Source organism: Ambystoma mexicanum, chromosome 9 (assembly GCF_040938575.1).
Source record: "Ambystoma mexicanum isolate Mex_15411 chromosome 9, UKY_AmexF1_1, whole genome shotgun sequence".
Taxonomy (NCBI): Eukaryota; Metazoa; Chordata; class Amphibia; order Caudata; family Ambystomatidae; genus Ambystoma; species Ambystoma mexicanum.
In genome coordinates this window covers 640782702-640807236 of record NC_090931.1, presented here as the reverse complement: position 1 = coordinate 640807236, position 24535 = coordinate 640782702, and the positions used below count along the sequence as shown (strand labels likewise).

At 47.5% G+C, this 24535-nt stretch overlaps 1 protein-coding gene across 1 annotated transcript in view; it reads left to right on the top strand.

Moving 5' to 3' along the window:
- The window catches only part of TSR1 (TSR1 ribosome maturation factor), a 325627-nt gene that overhangs the window by 126826 nt on the left and 174266 nt on the right, over positions 1 to 24535 (top strand). The gene's annotated exons all lie outside the window — the stretch shown is intronic.

The window sequence follows — 24535 nt, the reverse complement described above, 5'->3', positions numbered from 1 at the left end:
GATGTCAAGGCCACCGTGAGCCTGGATGTTCATACAGAAGCTACAAAACGTGTGAAAATAACAAACTCCTTTCTGAGGTGAGGTACACGAACATTGAAGACTACAGAGGTTCTTCATTTAATAGTTTAATACAGAAAAATGCTCTGAAACATGGTCTCCCGTCACATGGTCGTATGAAAATAGAGAGTGGGTTGAGCTACATCGAAACCAAGAGGCTGCCTGTACTTCCTTTTTATTCCCAGGCACAGACACCATTCACAAGGCCAATGTTGAAAGGCTAATTGACTGGCAGACGGCAAGAGTGATGATAGATGGCAGGCTAATTAGGTAGGAAGCTATGGTCAAGACCAGCCCACCAGCACCTGGGTGCCAGCCTGCGTGCTGCTAGCACATGTGGAATATTACAGAGGGATACGACGGTGCCAACCAACTATAGAGGGCCACATAATAGTCATATAGTTTGTATAACCAATGGGACGTTGTGTATTTGATGAGGTTCATAGTGACTTTTTTTTTTTTTTTTTAGAGGGCTTAGTTGCATACCTGATGTTAGAAACCAATCACTCTCCCTGACAAGTATGGAACGTATACCCAGATGTTCTCTCTAAGCCGATCACTCTCAAGTAGGTTTTTGTAGTTTGCCACGTAGATTGACGTCCATGATGACGAGTTGTTGCTATATAAACCATTTTTTTTTATGAGACTCGCTGAGTGAGAAGATTTGAGCTTGTTCGTTGATCCTCGCTGTACTCCCTGTTTTAGACAATTGAAAATAAAACAGACTTTGACAACTTCCTGCTCCGGCTCTTAGCGGCTGCAGGACGGGACGATCGTCTGTGGCGGGACAGTAGCCATTTCTCAGCTCTTGGTGAAGAACAGTTTCAGTGCAGCACGTCTCGGGGCACAGGGGCCAGGCAGGCAAGGCTCCTACAACGGCCGTCACCTCATCAGGATGACAAAGGGACCGCAAATTCTAGCGGTGTGGCGAACTCGCTTAAATCGCAACCCAGAGGAGCTAGGACTACAAAATTTGTTGAAAGAGCGCCCAGGACCACAAGCTGGCGAATCCTTAAGTGTCGACCTGGGACGGTGGCACTCCTATACGATACCCCGGGTTTGAGCTGGTGAGTTCGCTGGATGGCCCAGTAAGACTCCTTTGGGAGGGTAATCAGGAGGTGCTGAAAGTAGTTTTTCCCACCACTCCAAAGGGTCGACGTGCCCTTTCAGGCCTTAAGTGATCGATGCAAAAACAGAGGTCTGACGGGTCAACAGCGGGATCAGGGTGCCAAACCTTCCAGCATTTCTCCGATGGTTCCACAGGTCTGCTTTAACGTTTCAGGATAGTTGGCTCCTCCTGTAGTTCTGAGTGAACGGTTATGTGTTCGACCTGGAATAGATGCAGAGCCCCTTCTCTTATCCAAGACTTTTTTGGTGCTCAGATCTGTGATAGCCAATCGAAAATCTGCTCTCTTGCATGCATGCCAGACATGGACCAATCATGGTCCATGGTGGTCCCAGTCATTCAGGCATACCAGGCAATCCTCTTTCTGGGCACTAGCACACGTGACATGCAGGAGCTTGCGATGCGGTTTTCGTGGGAGTCTGCGTGCCCAAATAAGGAATTCCTGGTTCTGCTCGGCCTGGGGGAAGGCAAGGAGACAAAATGGCCAAAGGACAGAACAAAAGACTTTGTGGCACAGACGTTTTCGGAACTGGCCAGTCATGAGCCAAACGCGGTAAACGCAATGTGGTTCATTAAAAAGAAGCAAAAATACTGCTGCCACCAGTGCGTCCTAGGCACACTAGTACAATCACCAAATAATCCTTGCAGGGTGTCTTGGGCCATAAACGAAAGGACACATATGCGCGGTACTGTACGGTACGTGGCACATAGGTATAAAGTTACCAAGAAATGGCAACCTAGTTTCCCAGTACTGACAATCTGAAGGGCGTGTCAGTTTCCCCATAACAGATGAGCAAAAGCCCAGAGGAGCTTAGCTGAAGGCTGTGCTCCAATGGAAAGTCGGGCTAGCCAAACAAAAGCAAAAAGTTTGGAAGGTCCGTAAATGGAGGGAAAATTACACCTAACATGGGCATATTTGTAAAGCTCACGTTCACTCCCGAAAGGGCATCTTTGCGCTAATAACAGATGTTTGTTACCCAATTTAATGGTACTCATTTTATCGACCTCAGAAGGATGAAGGGCTGAGTGGAACCACCGGGATTCGAACCTGTGACCATTAGGTCAAACACAAGCCCCTGTAGTGGATGCATTAGTCCACTGAGCCACAGACTTAAGGGACTTCAGGGAAATCTAACAGGCCCCAGAAAGAGGCTGAGTCCGTTTCTGACACATCTAATACAGACCACCTTTCAGGCACTGACGGACGTACTTCCAAAAGCACTTCTACAGCCTCTTCCACTACCTCTAAGATGAGAACTCCTCAAGAAACACGTCCAGCACACACTCCTGAAGTCCAAGGCGTCAATCTTCTAAATCTTTGATGCCCCTTCCATCACTATCCTCTTCACATAATAAAAGCTCTTCTCTTTGAGGGGATTGGGTCCTCCAACGTATTCCATATCTATGACAGGTAATCGCCACAGCTGTGCTGCTTTGGAAAATGTTCGGCTCTTGCGTCGATGACGTTGATACTGTCCCGTAGCCTCTGTTCCGTTTTTTCCGCGAATGTGTTCGCTCAGGAGATCTTGGCATGACTCGGTTCTTCTGAGTTCTTTTCTTTAGGTTCTTCAAACCTGTTAGTTTGTGAAGATTTCCATGATGTCTTCGTCTTCTACCCTGCGGATGGGTTTCAAGCAGTGTCTGGACTGCGGTTCCAAGATGTCGCTGACGGACCCGCACAACACCTGCCTCTGGTGCCTCGGTGAGGACGCGCCACAGACGATTGTGACGAGTGCCAGTTGTTGACATCGAAGGCCTTGCGGGAGCGTAAGAAGAATCTTTCTGTCGGTAAGGTGCCCAAGCCCCAGAAGTCGAAATGCACTGGGCTTTCGACTGACTATTCGAGGGGTGACTCTCTGCATCGTCGGCGTAAGTCCAGTGGGTCTCAGTCCCAGAGTGGGTCCCGCCATTTCTCTGCCTCTTCGAGGCACTCATGGAAGCGCCGTCACCCATCGCCGTCCCAGTCCTCGTCCGAGGACTCCGCCCATTGGCGGGTTGCTTGTCCCAACAAGCATGCCACTCCTGCGGAATGGGATTAATTTCGTAAGGAGGTGATGGCGATTTTTCAGTCGCAGGGCTCCGTTCCGTCCGTGCTGTCGAAAGACGCGGGCAGGGAACATGCTAGAGACGCTGTTCGCACACCTTCGGGCTCGAGCGGTTGTCACGATCACCGGGTACCTACGAGGTACCGGTCGGACAAGGTGGATCGCTCTAGCCATGCCCGCTCCAGGATGCCCTCGAGACCGTCAGAGCCTGTGAGATCTTCTAAGAAGACATTGATGCCGAGGCCGTCGAAGTACTCTCTCGAGGCTCCGCCTCCGAGGAAGCCGTCGGCGCCCAGGCTGTCGAAGGTCATGCTCGGGGCTCCGCCCTCGAGGCCTGTGTCGATGCCTTCAGCGCCACGCTTGACTTCGACGCAGATTCTGTCGATGCCTTTGGAGGAGTCTTTATCGGAGGTGCCCCAGGGACTGGTGGAAACTTAGAGAAAGGCCCTGCAGAAGTCAGTAAGGCTGTATTTGAGCCTTTTTCTGTGCCCTCATCCAGGGATTTATTCCAGCCTCTGGATTACATCTGAGGTGGATGAAGGGTCTGATGAAGGCATGGTTCCTGACGAACTCATGTCTGGTCATAGCCAGCTAGAAGACCTGCGTCTGTCCTTGCACGACGCCAGTGGTCTGGACACCTCTCCAGAGGTTGAGTTCGGTAGGCCTGAGCCTGGCACGCACGCCGAGTCCTCATATGTCGAGGGTGATGGAATACTTGGGGGTGGTCTGCGCCACCAGGAGATTTTCTGCAGGATGACCTGACGGATATCCTTGACCAAGGTCCTCCAACTGACCCGGTACTGCCATTCCATACGGCCTTGCAAAGAATGGTGGCAGCGGCTTGGTCTACTCCGGAGAGTCTCCCGGCAGTGAGCAAGTCTTTGCCGAAAAAATACCGTCCAGCCAGTAGCGACCCCAGCTACTTGACTACGCACCCCACTCCGGAGAGTTTGGTGGGGCAGGCGGCTACGGCCCCGGCAAAACAGGCATCATACCCTACCATCCCTCCTGATAGGGACGACAAACGTTTTGATGGCTGGGCAAAGAAAGTGTTTTCTTCAGGGGGTATGGCTTTACAGGAAGCCAACTCTGTGTGTGCCTTAGCACGTTTCACTCATACTCTGTGGAATTGTCTCTTTGGCGGCTGAACATATTCCCGAAGGGGAGGAACGGGATGGCTTTCTTGCTCTTGTTCAGGATGGCAAGGATGCCATGTGTGAATCCGTTCAGTTGGGTCTGGACATGGCAGATTGCGTCAGCCGGTCTATGCTGGCGAGCACCGTAATACGCAGATTTGCGTGGTTGCGGAAGTCTGGGTTTGCTCCTGATGTACAAGCCCGGCTTCTCAACATGCCCTTTGATGGTGAACATCTTTTTGGCAGCAAGGCTGACGAGAGCCTTGAGATGTTGCAGACCTCCAAAGCTGCAGCAAAGTCATTGAGCGCTGCAGTTCGCCAACCTCTGCCTTTTCGTCCTAGGGGACAGCAATGGAGGGGAGGTTCCTTTCGATATTACTCATCCTTTGGTAGATCGAGAGGAGCTGCAAGTCAAAGGGGCCACCGTAGGAGTACCAGAGGTGGAAAACAAGGTACTCGAGGTGACAAGACCGCTCGGGGAGTTGCCTCTTTACCCTCAAGCAATGCCACAGCCGCTTCCGCTCAGTCATGAGGCCATGTCCCATGGTTCGCCGGTTGGGGGAAGGCTGGCGCAGCATCTTGTAGAATGGCGTGCCATTACTTCAGATGTGTGGGTTCTGGAGATCATAGCACACGGCTACTGTCTTCCTTTCCGGCAGAGGCCTCACGACAATCCACCAGGGAATCTCTCGTTGAAGAGTCCGGATCCGCTCCTTGCGAAGGAAATAAAATCCCTGCTGGAGAAAGGTGCCATAGAACTGGTGCTTGTATCGGAGAGGAACAAGGGATGGTATTCCCCTTATTTTTTTATTTCGAAGAAAGACGGAGGATTGAGACCCATCATGGACTTGCGTGGTTTGAACAAGCTCCTCAGGAAGGACACGTTCAAGATGGTTACTCTCTCTCAAGTCCTCCAGGACCTTCAACTTCAGGACTGGTTGGTGTCTCTCGACCTCGAGGACGCTTACTTTCATGTGCCGATCCATCCCAAGCACAGGAAGTACCTGAGGTTCGTGGTTGGCGACTCGCACTTTCAGTTTTGGGTCCTGCCGTTCGGATTGACCTCCGCCCCAATGGTTTTCACCAAGCTCATGGTGGTGGTGGCAGCGTATCTCAGGAAAGGGGGGATTCACGTCTACTCCTACCTGGACGATTGGTTGATCAGGGCTCGTTCTCCCGAGCAAGTCCTGGATCATCTGTCAGTCACCTGCCACTCCCTTCAGAAGCTGGGCTTCTCCCTCAACTTAAAGAAGTCCCACTTGATACCAACGCAGCAGCTCCAGTACATCGGAGCAGTGCTTGACATGTCCCTGGGGCAGTGTTTCCCTCCCCAGGTGAGGGCTCATCACATTCAGCAGATGGTGCACAAGTTTCAACATGCCCAGAGTCTCCCGGCATTCGAGTTCTTGAGGTTGCTTGGCCTCATGGCATCCTGCATTCCTCTGGTGCTGGAGGCCAGGTTGCGGATGAGATCTCTGCAATGGGCTCTCAAGATGCAGTGGTCACAGTCCTACGGCAGGATGTCAGACCCTGTCCAGGTGCCGCCTCTGGTCGTCCAGGACCTTCTGTGGTGGGCCGTCGAAGGCAATCTGATGAGGGGGGGCTCCATTTTTGCTACCCTGGCCGGAGGTGACGATCGTGATGGACGCATCCCTCACGGGATGGGGAGCTCGTGCCAACGAGTTGACAGTCAGCGGTCGTTGGTCTGTCGGATTCCAGACTCCATATCAATCTGTTGGAGCTGGGGGCCGTCAAGCTAGCCCTGAAGGCTTTTCTGCCGACTGTGCGAGGAAAGAATGTCCTGATTCTGACGGACAACACAGTGGCCATGCACTACCTCAACAAAAAGGCGGGGGGGGCAGGGTCACTTCCTCTGTGCACGGAGGCGATTCAGCTCTGGTTCTGGGCCATCCAGCAGGAAATTTCGATCTTGGCAGTTCATCTGGCCGGAGACGAAAACGAGAAGGCGGACGCTCTGAGCAGGCAGAGCGTGATCTTTCACGAGTGGGAGCTGGCTCAGGAGATTCTCCTGGAGATCTTCGCCCTTTGGGGGAACCCCACAAGTGGATCTCTTCGCCTCCAGTATCAACCGGAAGTGCGAAAGGTTCTGCTCGCGGGAATTTCCTCCAAGAGGAGCCTTAGGGGATGCGTTCGTGGTGAAGTGGTCCTTCCCACTGCTGTACGAGTTTCCTCCAGTCCACGTCATCCCGCAAGTGCTGTGTAGGTTACGGAGGTTCGGTTCCCGGATAATCCTCTTTGCTCTGGCATGGGACTGAAGAACGTGGTACCCAGACCTTCTCGGCTTGTCCATCTGCCCTCCACACCGTCTTCCCTACCGAGATGATCTGCTCTCACGGGAGGGGGGTCAGGTTCTCCATCCAGAGGTCAGATCCCTCAACCTTCACACTTTGGTTCTGAAAGGTTGAGGCATAAGGATTGGGACCTCCCTGAAAACGTGATGGAGGTGTTGCTTTTGGGCAGACGGCCTGCAACAAAGTCCCTGTACCGTTGGAGAAAGTTCTGCGACTGGTGCATGGTTAAGAATGTGGATCCTTTTTCATGCGACATTCCTGTGGTTCTGTCTTTTTTGCTTTCGTTAGCCCACAAGGGCCTGCAAGTGGGTACCATTAAAGGTTACCCGGCGGCACTGTCCATATGTAATCGCTCGCCTGAGGAGTGTTCTTATTTCAAAATTCCTTTAATTTCTCAGTTTCTTAAAGGGCTCACTAATGTGTTTCCACCATCTCCTTTCCAGGTGCCCGGTGGGTTTGAACCTTGTTCTAAAATTTCTAATGGGTTCTCCGCTTGAGCCTTTACATTCTTGTCCTTTGAGACTGTTAACCCTTAAAACTGTGTATCTTTGGTTGCGGTTACTTCCGCTCGCAGAGTGAGTGAGTTGCAGGCACTTTCTGTTAAGCCACCCTTCACGGTGTTTCATAAGGACAGGTTTGTCCTTAGGGTTCGTCCTTCATTTCTTCCGAAAGTGGTGTCGGAATTTCATTTAAGCCAGAAGGTCATTCTTCCGGCATTTTATCCTCCTCCGCATCCTGGTAAGGAAGAGGAGAGGCTCCGTAGATTGGATCCTAGGAGAGATTTAAGTTTCAACATTTTACGCATGTCCCGGGTCAGAGTGGACGATCAGTTCTTTATAGGTTACGCTGGAAGGCGTTTGGGACAAGCTGTTAATAAGCGGACTTTGTCTCGATGGATTATCTTGGCAATTTCTGAATGTTACTGCTTGGCGGGTAAGGACCCTCCGGTAGGCTTACAGGCCCATTCTGCTAGGGATATGGCTGCCTCTACTGCCCTGTAGAGGGGTGTTATATTCGTAACATCTGTGAAGCAGCCACTTGGGCTTCGGTCCATACTTTTGTAAAACACTACTCCCTAGATTCTATCCATGGGCAGGATCTAGCCTTTGGCAAGGCTGTCCTTTACTCTGCAATTTGATTGGGCATTCTAAATTTCCATATTCTAAATTCTTTTCCCTCTTCCATACGTTGGTACTGCTTTGGGAGTCGGTCATAGATATGGCATACATTGGAGGACCCAATCCCCTTGAAGAACAAGTTACTCTCTTACCTGGTAACGTTCTTTTGATAGGATGGTCCGATGACGTATTCCGTATCACTCCCTCCCTACCTGCCCCGCTACAGAATTTCTTATGCGATTGCAGCTTACGTTTCCGCAAGGCTTTCTGTGGTCATACTGGCAGAAGATTGGTGCCACGCTTTCTGGGGAAAAAACTACAACTGAGGCTACAGGCGTTGTGTGTCCTACTTATAACATCCGGTGACGTCGGCTCGACGGAAGCCCTCAAGGACCGCATATCAACATCATCGACGCAGACGCCGAAAATTTGCCAAAGCAGCACAGCTGTGGTGATTACCTGTCATAGATATGGAATACATCGTCGGACCATCCCATCGAAAGAATGTTACCAGGTAAGAGAGTAACTTGTCCTTCCCAAGGAGACACTTTCCGGGGCCATGCAGCCCAGTCTGCACCCATAGAGGGTACTCCTCCTATTCATCTGCAGGACAACCCTGTACCCTCAGTGTTTCCAAGTTCCACTCCGTCGACCCCAGAGATTTTTGACAGGGTAATGCAGAGAATGTCCTGCTTTGTGGACTTCTTTGACTGCTGCCCTCATGCACTTACTAGCCTTAAAGGGCCCTCTCAAGTGGAAGCAGTTTAGGATCAACCAGTCACCAACGGACCACGTTTGGAGCCAAGCACCACACTGGACACCTCGGGGATCTATATTTTAGACACCTCAGGTTCGCAGGATCCTGGCTCACAAGGGGACCAATATGATCCTGACCAATATACGAAGATGACGAAGTCTGTCATCCAATTACCGGACCATCAGGATCAGCCGGTAGCTGACTCCACAGTAGATAACCAGCTCCTTGTCAAGGCTGCAGAACATTTCAGAATTGACACACAGGAGGCCCAAGTGATAAGGACATTGTGGAAGACATTTTTGGGGACAAAACGTCTGCAACACTATTCAAGCACCCCCCCCCTCCCCCACAATCCATTCAAAAACTTATTCAGACTTCCTTACTCACCCATTACCTTACGAGGATGGTTAACCCCTGCAATTATTATTTTTTTTTCAGACCGACCCCGTCTATCCCCCTATACATCAAGGGTCAGTTAAAACCTGACTCCCTTGTTGCCACCTCAAGAAAGAGTGCGGGCACATTGTTTGCTTCTGCGGAGGCCCCTCCTGATAGAGAGCAAGAGGATTTACACTCTGGGCAGAAAAGTGGCTTCCTTGGCTGCCTACTAGGCAAGAATTGCCAATAATGCCATACTTTTTGGCTAGCTACAATTATTTATTTTTTTTGTAACATTTAGTTTATACAAACATTTATTACAAACAAACCAATCCCGCACGGAACAAGAGAAAGACAAAAGAAAAGTAAAAAAAACTACAGAGAACCTTAATAGACATCTTCTAATACTTCAAGATTCCTTTCATGCACACAGTCAAAACTATTCACTGAGAGTCTAATTTCCTCTATTTTTCTATGTGTATTATAAATCTAAAATATATATCAGAAATCTCTCCACGTCTCTGTCGTTTGTTATCTCAAACATATATAGGAGTCATTCACAGCTTCAGATCATCTGCTAATACATTATCCAGGAAATATATCCCCGCACAAGTTTGATGGACATTGTTGCTTGAAAGCATGGTGAACGACCAGGCTTCTATATCGTTGTTAACAGGAGCATAGTTCCCTAGCAAAAGAGATCTCACATTTACAAGATCGGACATTCCGTTAACAAATGTTTTAGTGATTCTTCAGCAATCGTACAAAATCTACAAATATTGTTGGTTGTGTTGATGATATGTTTGGTCCAAAGTACATCTTTTGTTTGGTATATGTTCAGCCGAAGCCTCAAAAACGTGTTGCAGTGGCACCTAGAAGGATTTCTTGAGGTATTTTGGTAACAGATCTAGGCTGTTAGCCACTAGGCATAAGTACAGAGAGGTCTTCAATGCAGCACAGTTTTCATTATTCTGTATCCAGCTCCACTGTGTCAGTTTTCTTGTGGCTAATTGTGGCAAAGACATCACTGTAATCCACTTACCAAAATTCGATAGGCAGGAGCAGGACCATTTAGGTACATTTTCCTCAACAATCTCCATAGCACTATAACATAGAGGGAGTCTAGGCCTAGTACATGCCTAATCGCTTTTATTGAGATGTAGGATGGTAATCTGAGAACACGTCTCCAGAACCTCCCTTCTAACGCTGCCCAACATTGGTGGTTCAAGTTCCACCCTGCTTCGGCACCAAAACTGATCGCAGAAACGACTTTCTGCTTATAAAATGTCAGAGCAGAAATTAATGTGAATTTGTGCAAAACCAGACATGCGATGTTTTAGGTCCAAGGACCAGTCCCACGATCTAATTGAGTTATTGAAAAGTACTCCTAGGTAGCGAATAGCAGAGACCTTTTTCAATTTTTTCATCTCCAACTGTCCATTTAAACGTTTTATCTTATCTTTTTCTCCGCTTTGCCAATGGTCAAGTTCTTGGTCTTCTCGTTTATTTTCGATTTTTCTTTGCAATAAGCTTGAAATTTAACAAGAAGTCTCTGTAGACCAATTTGAGTGAGGTTTGTCAACACAATGTCATTGGCATACATCGCCCAGCTAAGCTGCTGGCCGTTGACTTTCGGCGGAGAACACTTGACATCTCGTAGTGCTACCGGAATGTCAGAAATTAATAATTTAAACAATGGCACAGCCAAAGGGCAGCGTTGATTGACTCCTTTGGTAGTCGTAATTTCCTCCGTTAGCTCCCCATGTGCATTTGTTCGCACACAAATTGTGGTATTAGTATGAAGGGCCATCAATGGTTGTAATAACGACGGTGGACAGGACCACTTAATCAACTTTTCCCACAGTTTGACGCGATTTATGATGTCAAAAGCTTGACTCATGTCGATAAATGCAAGGAACAGCTTGGACTTTTTTTTGTGTCTCTAATTTTAACAGGTTTAGTATTAGCAGGTTTACCTCAGTCCCCCCTCCTTTAGTGAAACCTGTTTGGCGGCAGTCCATCAAGCCTGCCTTATTAGCCCACGTTGACAGTTTGCGTTGCAAACACGTTGTGAAGATTTTGCCAATGGTATTGAGAAGGGCAATCGGGCGATAGTTTGCAGGATCGTCCCGACTGCCCCTCTTAAACACCGGAACAATCATCGCTGTTTGCCATGAGCGAGGTACATCTTTCACCGTTGAAATCAACTCAGTTTTGCAATAAAGCAAGACCATTGATCTTTTTTTACTTTCAGCATGACATTTGCGGTTCTTCCTATTGCTGTTTATAAGATCAGTGCAATCTCAGATCTATGGCTTGTGGCTGTGGTGCGACCCCTCTACCCTGGACCGCGGCCTATTGCTGTTAATATTGGACCACAGATGGGTGGATGGCTGACAGTTTAAAGTGCATGAACTGGATCGTTGGGGGAATGGGCAACCATGCTAAAATGAGGAAATTACAATTGTATATTGAACGGCACCAGATCTGCTTTTTTTACTGGAAACTCATGCCCTTGCGGGGCCTTGTGAATGGTTTGTGAGGTCCTAGTGTCATAAATGATACTACTCTTATTCCTCCCAAAACCGTGGGGTAATGACGCTCATCCCTGAAGGCCTTCAGTTTCAGCTGAAAAAATCACACACAGACCATACAGGTCGACATGTCCTACTTTTTGGCATGTTGCAGGGTAGGAAGATCGTGTTACTCGAGATCTATGGTCCTAACCTCGATGACCCTGACTTCTACACAGAGCTCTCCTTACTATTGGCGCAATTCCCACTCGTCCCCATCATCTGGGGTGGTGATTTTAATACCATTCTCGACCTCCAGTATGACAGATCTGGCTCCAAACCCTGTCAACTGTCCAAAGCTGCTAAAACTATCATTGAACATCTAGCCCAATTTCACCTTATAGGCCCTTGGAGATTACTATATGCTGAATCTCGAATGTTCTCGTACTACTCCTCGGTGCATGACCCTCATTCTCACATTGATAGATGGCTTCTCACGGGCGCCTTATTAGGTAACGTCTCTATGCCAATTCTTCCCAGAACGTATTCTGACCACTCCCCAATAACGATTTCCTTGCGGTGGGCTCCCGATGCACCTACAGCATTGCTGTGGAGACTCAAGCCATTTGCCCTATTAGATACAGCCTTTGCCTCCGAATTGGGTAATGGCATCGACGACTTCTCCCTAAATACAGGTACTGTGCAATTGCAGGCTACCCTTTGGGAGGAGTTTAAAGTCTATATTAGGGGTATGGCAATCTCCAAGGAAGCTGGGATTCTCAGAACTATTAGAATGGACATCAATAAGAGCGAATCGAGACTTGCCCTGCTCGAGACTCAATATACAGTGTCGCCCTCAACCGACACGTTCGCGGATATAGAAGTAGAGTTGGATGTGTTTCGGGCGCATGCTGAGCGAAGGTTTCTCGATTCCCCCCAGGCTGCCCGGCGGTACGGGGAGGGTGAAACGCCCTAGTCGGATGCTTACCAGGCTGATCAGACTTGAGTGGGTTATGTCACATATTTCGTCAATAGAAAAGGCCGATGGCACGCTTGCAGTGCCGTCACAAGAAATTAACACTGAATTCCGATCCTTCTATGAGAACCTTTACTCCAACGCCAATACAGTCAGTGAGGCCGACATTGGATCGTTATTGGATAGTCTCCCACTCTCGATCCTCTCCTCGGCGACTAGAGATCCCGAACGGCTACACCATCAACAGAATTGACTGACAATCCTCCTCATCCAAAGGAGGTGGAGCCGCATTCATACATAAAAACAACATAACTATGAGACCCATCCCCAACACTCCATTTAGCTCTGCTGAATCGCTATCGGTGAAACCTACCCTCTATCCGACTAACGCTGCAACCATACACCTTATCAACAGACCTCCAGGACCACTTGGCTCCTTCAGACGACATCACGTCCATACTGACTGACAACACTAAACCCAACTCTCAGGTGATACTAGGCGACCTTAACCTCGGCCTAACCGACATTAAGGACCACATGGCCACTGAGGTCACTATCACTCTTGCCAACCTAGGCTTCCAGCAGCGCATTCTTGATCCCACCCACAACAAGGGTAGACCGCTTGACTGGATTGCCGATCTCAATTGTAACATCTCTATAAGCGCTAACCATGCCTATGCCTGGTCAGACCATCACATCATTATCTTCAAATCCAATTACCAGCCACCAACTCCCATTCCAAACCCACCATAGCCCCTGCTATTCCTACTAGGAATAAACGACATTACCAGGTACAAACCACTCCCTCTCATCCTCCCCATCCTCAACAACTGTGCATCTCTGCACAAAGACCCTACTGTCCTAGTAGACACCTTCAACCAAACACTGCGCAGAGATATCGATACATTAGCTCCGCTTAAACTTCGGAAAGCCAAACACAAGCCCATTTGAACTCTTGGTACACCCCACAGCTCAGAATCCTGCGTAAAGAAAAGCACAAAGCTGAAGCTCTTTGGAAAAGCCGCCCATGCGAAGCCAATAAAGACCGCCTTGCTATCACTTCCCTTAATTACAAGGAAGCGATCTTGCACGCCAAAAAAGAGACTTCTAATCAGCGGATATCCCAAGTGGAATCCAACACAAAGGAGCTAGTCACAATCCTCAAAGAATTAGAATCCCCTTCCCCAGCACTTGAGACCTGCAGTAAGGACAGCACGTGGTGCAACAACATCCAAAGCGCTCTTCTCAACAACAAAATAACCACCTTACAATCCAAAATCAATGCCAATCAAATTACCCTCTTTACCTCTCCCCTATCCAAACTAGTGTCACCCCCTACAGCCTCCTTTACCCACACTCCTTTCAGCTTCACCCCACTTACCATTTCCGAGGTGGAACATATTATCTGCAACTTAAAACCATCCAACTGCCAAGGTGACTCCTGCCCAGCACCTATCATTAAGGAATCGGCACACGACCTGGCGCCCTTTATAACAACGTTTATCAACTGATCGTTCCAATCTGGAATGGTACCTAACAACTTGAAGGCTGCCTGGGATATCCCTCTCCTAAAAAACCGACTCTAGACCCGGAGATACCCACAAACTACAGACCCATCACTACTGTCCCATTCCTGCTAAAAATATTAGACAGAGCAGCATACCTACAGATGCAGAACTATTTGGAAACTAACAACCTCGGCACAAGACAATCTGGTTTTAGACCAAAACACGGGACAGAAACAGCTCTTCTAGACCTTAAAACTCAAATTGAGGATCTAAAAGACCATGGCAAACTAGCCCTCCTACTCTTATTGGACTTATCTGCTGCCTTCGATCTGGTCAATCACCAAATTCTCTGTCAGCACCTGAAATCTGCTGCCCATTTCTCAGACAATGCCACTAATTGGATTAGGTCATTCCTAGACAATAGCAAATGAGTCTTCTCACCTTCCTCCTCTGCAGATCCTGCTTCAGTCCCCTGCGGAGTACCTCAGGGGTCTTGTTTCGCCCCCACACTTTACAATGTATTCACCAAACCACTGTTCGATGTGCTTGACTATCTGGCCGTCACCTACACTAATTATGCGGATGACACCCAGATACTCATTCCCATTACCGGTGACTACATTGTTGACTCCAAAGCTCTGAATGACATTTACCAAGTCATCCAAGCTTGGATGGCCCAACACGAGTTGTGTCTCAATAATAAGACAGAGCTCCTCATCTTGGGAACACAACAGAGAATAAACAAACTGAACCCTTTGTTCAGCTCTTTCAATATTGACGGCAACTCCATCAAAGTATCTAAAGATACTAAAACTCTAGGAATCGACCTTGATTCCACACACTCCCTTACCTGACAAACCAATGCAGTTGTAGCCGCCTTGGCCTACATCTGCAAGCTGATCACAGCCTGCCGACCATTCCTCACCACACAAAATTGCATCACCGTGGCCATGACACTGGTTAAGTCCAAATTGGACTATTGCAATGCTATATGCCAAGGCACTAATCAACGGAACCTTAAACTCCAGATCACCCAAAACAGTGCCATTAGAGCGGCTCTCAACATCCCCAGATCAGAAAGTAGGAAGAACCTTCACTGGCTTTCAGTCTCCCAAAGGATCTCCCTGAAAGCATTGGCCCTCACCTACAAATGCATAAATAACCAGGCTCCTATTTATCTAGCTTCCCGTTTCACCCAGTACATTCCTACGTGGTCTCTCAGATCTGCCTAAACTCAAGGTCTCACGATCCCCAGATTTAAGCTGCAAACATCTGGAGGTGTCAGCTTCCCAGTCCAGACGGCTAAACTCTGGAACACCTTGCCACTCACCATCAGAAATGTACCTTCATTTAACTTATTCAAATACAAAGCGAAGCTCTGGCTCGCCACCACACACGAACTAATGGTTACAGCCTGACTCTCAGCAGGACCGTGGGGACTATTTACTGCTTTGTATGATACTGCTCCATTGTATATAAATTGTTTGCTATGTTAACTGTAATTCTGCCTTGATTGTAACCACTCGGCTGATTGTGTCACTTCTGGAACTTACTGTTGAAGATATGCGCCTGGTTGCCTTTGGGCCTGGCTGCGCTATACAAATAAAACAAATACAAATAACGTACTACAGTCCTCTTCCCCTGTGGCACTAGTTTTGATTCCGCTGATCCTGTGGGTGTAACGGTCCTAGCCTGGAGTAAGCTGTGTAAGCAAACCCGAGTAACACGGCCTCCCGCTCTGGAATTTCTTGCCTAGCGCCCCCTGGGTGGACCTTGTGACTGTGGGCCGATGGGGGCTTGGCTTCTGTTCGTGACTTGTTTGCGTCGTGCACTGAAGTATAGAACCCCTGACTTCCCTTCGCTCCTTCAAGACAATCCCTCTTGTCAGAATTATTAACCACAACAGCTATTAGGGGCAAGGTCTCCAGACTATATGCTATATTCCAAAATGAGATATCCCCACAACTTGCTAGACTCCGGGAACTGTGGCCCAGACATCTGGGAACTGAGATTCAACGTGCGGTTTAAGGTTATACAGTTTAAGATCCTACGTAGGTTCCATTACACACCAATCAGACTTCACCGCATGTCGCATGATCACCCTGCTGCATGCCCGAGATGTAATTCCGAAGATGCAGACCACATACACATGCTGTGGTCATGCACGCTTCTTGTTAAATTCTGGTCTGAAGTATGTGCATCCCTCTCCACAATGCTGGAATGTGTCATCGTCCCTTCCCCTTTGACATGTTTCCTTCTCCCCATATTGAATCGCAGCTCCAGGAAGCTAGCCAGTTTGTGCTCACCACCCGCTGCATTTTATTGCGTTGGTTACGACCCGGTCCACCCACGCAAGAACAATGGCTCCTGACTGTCGCATGGGCCGCTGACACTGAGGAATTGTTGGTTACTACTGCAGCCACCGAGAACTAGACCTAGTGACATCTGGGGCCTGATCCGCTCCTACATATCCTCCCTGTCTCCCATTTCGAGTGACAGGGACGACGAGCCGCCATCTCCCCACCCCGCTGATATTAGCTAGCCTTTTTTTTATCGCACATTGATGTGTTGTTGCCACCCCCTTGGTCACCTTACCAAATTAAGTTCTACAGCACATGAATGGTTTGAGATTGTATATGTTTACCTGATATATGTCCACTGATGGGATATGTACCGCTTATTTCTGTTGTGCTGCCAAGCCTTATAATAAAGTATTTTTTTTAAAACCGCTAAATTTATATTAGCAGCAGCAGTTGAAAACAGGCGAAATTCAAATTGGCAGCAGCAAAATAACCTAAATTCAAATTAGCATCAGCATTTGAAAACCGGCTAAAATCAAATTGGCATCAGCAGTTGAAAACCGTGTGAAATCAAATTAGCAGCAGTTGAAAACAGGCTATATTCAAATTAGCACAACAGTTGTAAACAGGCTAAATACAAATTGGCATCAGCAAAACCGCCTAAATTCAAATAAACACGGGCAGTTGAAAAAAGGCTAAAATCAAATTAGCAGCAGTTGAAAACGGGCTAACTTCACATTAGCAGCAGCAGTTGAAAGCAGGCTTAAAATCAAGTTGGCAGCAGCAGTTGAAAACATGCTAAATTCAAATTGGCGTCAGCAGTTGAAAACCTGCTAAATTCAAATTAGTAGCAGCAGCAGTTGAAAACAGGATAAATTGAAATTGGCAGCAGCAGTTGAAAACAGGCTAAATACAAATTAGCAGCAGCAGTTGAAAACAGGCTAAATACAAATTGGCAACTTGAAGATACGTTCCATCCATAAATAAATGTATAGATCTACAGCCTCCACAGGTTGCAATTTATTAATTACTCTGTCAGGTTATGAAACTTCACGATTGATTAATCGTCTACATTTTCAACTAAGCCTTGTGGAAACACGCAGGTTTGATTTAATTGTACTTAATCAAAACAAAACTGCTAGATTGCATATGTGTTCTCAGCTTTATACTGCATTCAACATACAATGAAATCTGTTTTATTGAAATTGAATCTCACTTTGCACTTAATTACAGTGTAGAGCAGTTCCTGTCTATTTGGTCATCTTTTGCTACTAGGGACTTAGGATGGAAAGAACCGACAGGCAATTCAGATTTAAATTGGGGATTTATATGTATACTCCCTTTCAATAATGTTTCCAATTTTGGAAATCGGCCTGGACCCTCCCAGGTTGAAATCCCTCAATCAGAAAGGCCCCCAATCTGACCTGCACAATTTCTCATATGAGCTGACTCAACTACTTAGAATAGGCACCATCCTTTCTGCAGCCCCTATGGAATACTGGTTCTCCACTTGGCGTCAATCCATAATAAAGCTGTCTTCAGACTATTTTTTTTTTTATTCTCTAACCCTGGGTCATTATGGTGCTGCATATTTTCATTGGTCAAATCCTTTCATTGGCTGGTTCAATGATGAGTACAAAAACAGGTCTATCCCTATCTTTTTTGTTTTCAGGCTTTGTGTGGTGAACAGGGATAAATCCTATCCGAAATCAACCACCAACACACACCACCCCCTCCTCCTCCCTTTACTGATTTCAAATGGCTATGTTGCGAATATTGTAGCAGTCAGATCCTCTAATCACTGCACACGGGATTCCAACTGTTCATGGAAGTATTCATATCCAAATGTTAATATTTTTCTGAGATTGTTGCATTTCTTCTTTCAGAATTTTCAATAAAATAACTTACCCATTTGCACTAGTTTTTGCACTTTGTATTTTTAAATGTTTTTTAAGTGTGCATTATGTGCAAAATACAGTACAAATGAGTCAGTTTGTGCACCTTCACACATGCTCATACAGGGAGTGCGATATTCCTATCTGGTGTTTTTTGATTTTTCGATCTTCGTGACCTAAGTGAGGTACATTCGTTTATTTAACCCTGTTTGAATGTTCAAAACACTCTCACTTGTCTCAGTCTTTTCAGAGTATCTGATAACTGTTCAACTTCCCTAGAGATTAGTTATTGCTTGATATCTCTACGTTCCATTTGAATAACAAAACATGGATGTAGTAAAGAACAATGTTGACACCAGAGATTTTTGGTCATTTTAAACGAGATTGTCTGGATGAGAATTTGTCATGGTGTGCCGCTGCGGACGCTGCTGGCTTCCGTGGGTGTAATTGTGGCTAGGAGTGTTGTGTTTAGGTCAGTGTTTCTGTGCACCTATCCAAGTATAGAGTGCAAGAGGTTTTCAAGAGGGGAAGTGGAAGAGCCTCGTTTTGAGGGCCTTTCTGAATGACAAGTGATTGGCAATATTGCGGATGTGCGGAGTTCCAGAAGATCAGCTCTTGGATGGTGAAGGAGGATCCACCCAGTCTAGTGGAGTTGTAATGTGGGACAACTAAGAGAGATGACGTTCCATATCTGAGTGCCCTTGAGGGGTGGGAGCGAGAGACTGTCTTTGAGGAATTCCGGGCCTGTGTTGTGGATGGCCCAGTGAGTGATGCACATGGTTTTAAAGGTAGTGTGTCGACCAATAGGAGGGGCCGATGGAAGACTCTTAGTGTAGGGCTAATGTGTTATCTGGTAGGTAGTTTAATGAGCAGGTGGGCCGCAGCGTTTTGGATTCTTTGCAGTTTCTTTAGATGAAACGCTGGTGCACCAAGGTAAAGGCAGTTTGCATAGTCTAAGCAGGAGAGGATGATGGAGATGATGGCAGAGAAACTGTGAGGACAGGTGAGGGATGCTTGTGGATGCGTAGATGGAAGAAACTGGTTCTGGATATGGAGTTGATGTGTCTGGAAAGGGATAGATCTGTGTTCAGTGTGCATCCAAGGTTTTTTTTACCGAGGTGGAGGTTGCTGGCGGGGTAGGGGCACGGGGGGGGGTTTGGGATTGAGGCCAGGGAAGAGGTTGATAGATTTTGAAGAGGAGGGGAGATGGGGATGGCCCTTGTGCAACCCCTTTTGTTATTGGTCATGAGGTGACTGTTTGGAGGAGCATGATTTGTGTGCGATTAGACATGAGGAGATCCAAGAGGGCAGTGTCTTTGATTCATGAGTGTAGGAGGTTGGTGTGGTCGATGGTATCAAAGATGGCAGAGGTCAAGCATGAGCTGTACAGCACACCCTTCTGCATCAGCTATTCTTTTTAGGTCATCCCAGACGAACACTAGGGAGAATTCAGTTCCTCTGCGAGGTCTGAAACCCGATTGGGCAGGATCCAGGAAGTTGTTGGCTTCAGTGAAAAGGCTGAGCTGCTTGTATGTTATGATAGTTTATTTAATATGTTTCAAAGCTCTTCAAGGCAATATGCTGTATGGTCCGTGAGTTTGGCCATGAAGCGGGTGTTGGAGATGGGCCTTTGGTTCTAGGAGAGGAGTGGGTCGAGTGAAGGTTCTTTGAGGAGGGGGTTTTGATGTAGGATGTTTTTAAGGCTTCCGGGAAGGTTCCCAATGTTAGGCAGTGGTTGAGGGTTAAGCGTGCGATACTGCCTGCACAGGTTGAGGCTAGGATGTTTTTCAGTAGGGATGGCTGCAGTGGTCCTCAGGGTGTTTGGGGGGGGCGTTAGGCTGGTGCGCGGCTTTGTGCTAGGCGCAAGAGGATCTCCTGGTTTGGAATTGGAGTGAAAGAGGTGAAGGTTTGTAGCGAAAGGGGGTTTGGACGAGGGTCACACTGTGAATGGGCAGTGGGCGTGGGCATGTGTTCCAATTTCGAGATGACGTCTGTTGATTATGACATTGTGTAAGTGTTCTGATGAGGTGTCACACACATGGGGATTGGGAGTTGGTTGGGGTCAGAAATGATTCTATGCAGTTCCTTGCTTGATTTGCAAGAGTTTGAGATTCTGTTCACATAGAATGCTTTCTTGGGCTCTGATTTTCGATGTATATGCTCTGGTTAGTCTTGCTGGGGTGGTATTGTTCTGGGTGGTAGGGATGGTTCTCCAGGTCCGTTCCAGACGATGCTTGATGGTTTTTAGTGATTTGAGGTTGGCGGTGTACCACCTGGGTGTGGCTCCTGATCTCTGAGAGAGCAGTTTTGTTGGAGTGAGGGGTGCAAGTGTGCTCCCCAGCCAGAGGTTGTACAGTCTGATGGGGGGCCTTCCTGGAGGGAGAGTGCTGGCAGTGAAGTGAGGAGGGAGTTGGCTAGATCTGCGGTAATAACGACTTTTTTACAGAGTGAAATTGAGAGGTGTGGTGGTCGGGCGTGGCCTTGGTGCGGACTGCAGTTGTGAGTGTTACCGAGAAGAAGAATGCGGAGTGCTCTGTCCATGATGGGGGTGCTGAGGTAGTGTGCATTTGTTTGTGGCGCTGAAGATCACATCGCGAGTGGGGCCTCCAGTGTGGGTGGTCGTGTCCATGTGTTGTCAGGTTGAAGGCTGCTAGGTTGTCTGTGAGAGATCGGATCATAGGAGTTGAAGGGGAGTCAAACCAGATGTTGAAATCACCTAGGATGGCAAGTGTTGGATGTAGGTTGAGGTTAGTTGTCAGAGTGTGTCTGCAAAGTTGTTGTTGTAGACAATGAGTAGGAAGCTGTGCGAGGCAGAGGGTGAGAGTTAGAGTTTTACCAGAAGGGATACTTAGTCTGTGGTATTGGCAGAGGTGTCCTTAATTAGTAGTTGGAATTGGCGTTTGTGTAGTATTGCAAGTCCTCCACCCCTTCACGATGTGTTCCAAACAGTTGTCGGGGATGGCACTCTATAAAGAGTGGCAAAGGACACCCAGAAAGGGTTTGGGTGGTTGTGCCAGAAATAAGTGGACAGATAGGTACACACACAGCAGAAAGGAAAGAGAACGAAGAGTAGGCAAGAGTAGTAAGGGGAAAGGTACAGAATGAATTCCCTCTTGGGGTGTATGCAGATATAGGAAAAGAGTATTCCACGAACCTTAGGAAATACTCTAGCCTTCTGCACAGTTTGCTATAACAGAGGCCCACGCTGTTTGCTCATGGCTTGGAACAGCAGCTATGGGTGTCTGTAATGTAGAAACGAGACAAGGGAAGGGGCAGAGGTTGACTGATGGGAACCAACAGACAAGCTCTGTACAAAAGGGTCTACAAACAGTACAAGAGAAGATACAGACAAATCCAGGAAAGGAGGTTGATCGCAAACTAGCAGAAGGAAAATGAAGGGAAAGTCGTGTAACAGGATAGGAAAGAGAGGACAGTAAGGAACAAGGTTGAGAGCTTAGAGGAGCAGGAAAGCAATGAGCAAGCCCACAGGAGCAGGGCTGTAAGGAAGAGCGCCCAGAGGGAAAGGGCTTAGGGCAGCAGAGTAAAGCAGGCTGCACGGCAAGGAACCCAGAAGGACCGGGCAGCAAGGAGTGAGCCCTGAGGGGCAGGGCCGCTGACCGTAGAAGGTTGCAGAGGACTGTAGAGGGCTGCTAGGCCGAGAACCCAGCAGAAAAAGGTAGGTAGTAAGCAGCGGAGCGTGATCAGCTGCAAAGTAGGAAGCCCAGAGGACAAGGGCTGTAGGCAGCCGGAGTGAGGCAGGCTGCAGAGCAGGGAGCCCAGAGGACAAGGTCTGAGGCTGGAAAGCAGCAGAGCGTGATCAGCTGCAATGTACAGAGCCCGACAGGGCAAGGGCGGAGGCTGGAAGGCAGCAGAGCGTGATCGGCTGCAATGTGGAGAGCCCGGCAGGGCAAGGGCGGAGGCTGGAAGGCAGCAGAGCGTGAACGGCTGCAATGTGGAGAGCCCGGCAGGGCAAGGCTGTGAGGAAGAGAGCCTGGAAGGCTATGGCTGTAGGCAGCGAAGAGTAACAGGCTGCAAGGAGGGAAGCCCAGAGGAGCTGGACTGAGGCAGGGAGCCCAGAAGGCTAGGGCTGCAGGCAGCAGGGTGTAGCAAGCTGCAAGGCAGGGTCCAAGCAGGAGTGATGGTAAACAGCATACAAAGATCCGTAGAAAGACACAAAAGGTGGAGGAAGGTCTCTCAATGCAAGAGGCTGAGCCACTGCAGGCAGCAGCCTTTTATACTGCCTAGCCGAGCACAGAGGCAGGCTAATTGGTTGCACCTGGCTAAGCACACCTGCAGACAATCGGCCACCTCCCTCTCTGTTCCTGAGCTGGTGGAAGCAGAGCCAATCCCTAGGGCTTCTGGGGGTGCAGTTCCTTTGATGACCAATAGAACAGCCAGGAATCGATGCTTATAGCCAAGTGCATTGTGGTATGCGTAGTTTGTTGGAAAAAATAATAAAGCACCAAAGTCTCGCAAATGGGAAATAAAGTCCCCAAAGTAAATATAGATTGATCCAAGAGTCTGTTGTAAATAAATGATAAACAAATAGTCCATATTGAGTGCAAATGGATGCGCCCATGGCGCAGGCATGACAACAGTAAGGTAGCTTGGTCTTGTGCGCAATGGGCCCTGTGATTGTCAGCAAACCAGGTCTCTGTTATAAAAAGGACGTCTGGATTTTCTTCTGTGATAAGGTCGAAGATGAGGAATTTGTTTTTAGAGACTGACCTGGTGTTGATACGGTTGCAAGAGAGTTGGTGGGGTATGCTTGCAAGTGCTGGACTGGTCCGATTAGGGATTGTAGGAGAAGCAGGAGTGGAAGAGGGGGATGTGGCAGGAGTTGGGGCAGGGTGTGGCCAGGGGAGGGCATTAGTGAAAGGTGGTTGGTCACTTTATCTGTGATAGGTGCCCTAGTAATGAAGTCCAGACCATTAAGCATTTATTATCTAGTTGCTCTGGGACCTGGAGTACAAGGGCCGGACATTTTAGTAGATTTGTTTATGACGAGCCCTATCTCAATACCGAGGATTTTTGGGCAAGATTATCTTCTGGTAATGAGATGGCTTTATCAATCGAGGTGGGAAGATGTTTAAGGGAACTGAAGCTTGTAATAGATTGAATCGTTACCAGTGATTTGAATTTTTGCTTTTTTTTCTTATGTTTGCTGCTTTTTTTATTCAGACTATGTAAAATTTTTGCTGGATTTTATATTGTTTTATAGTGTTTTTTATCTTGAATTATTTGTTGAAATGTGTTAAGTCAAATTTTGGCTATTGCACAATAAATAAATAAATTCATTTTTTTAAATGTAAGGTGGTTGGTCAGGGTCGAGAGGAGTTATGGAGGTGGACCGGGGGATGTTGAAGAGGGGAATAGGGCTAGGACCAGGTTCAGTGCTGGCGGGGAGGTCAGGGCCCTATAGTGAGGTGTCAGGGTTTGGGAATCTGGGTTGGCGGATGGGCAATGGTAGGTGGGGTCTGAGGTGGCCTAGGAAAGGGCCTTTCCTTGACACAACATGCTAATTCAGTGAAATCAAGATTGCAGATGCAATGTTTCTCATTTTAATAATTTATGATTAATGTATCAAGTTCGAATTTGGTGTCAAACTAACAAATCTTTGAACACGGTTTCATGAGCATAGGTTGGGTAGTTTATTATAAATATTATCCATTTTCCATATAGTTTTAATGGGAAAACATAGGTTCATTTTTTATCTTGACATGAGAAATGCACATCCGACATGCTGCGTTTTTCCACTTGAGGACCTATGTGCTCCAGCACAGTTAAACTGGCCCTTGAGTAGTTTCGGCAAATCCAGTTATGTCCATGTGCCCTGCAAATCAAATCTCGTGTCCGACCCCATGATTCAGGTAAACAGACCTTTGAGGGAATCAATGCATGATAGATGTGACAGATCTTTGTTCTTTCACATTAGCTGGGCAGTTGGTCAGGTTTATTACCAGGCAATGTTCAGTGTCATTTTTAACGGATGAATTTGCTTTTGAAGCCCACAATTAAAATAGGCATGGAGTTTTATGAGACAAATATACTGTACAAGTCTGAAATGCGTGATGTTAAGTCTATTTTTTCAGAGTATCCTTTCAACCACTCCCCAGGATGTGGGATAGCTTGCTCTCATGTAAGGTTCTGGTCACTTGAAGCCAAGAAAATAGAAATGAATACGCAGCTTTTTCAAACCGCAGAACGTATGGCATTTCAAATCGTGTGCATAGGTCATCTATTGAATCTGTTCAATGAGTCAATATGACTTTGTACAACAAATCTGACGGTTGAATAAATACACGATTTACCTCCAAGCGCATTTGAAACAGGGAAGCCAATGGCTCTTTATTCAATATGTCAGAACTGTGCAACATTTGGAAACATGGTAATGTTCTTTTCTTCCCGCTTAAT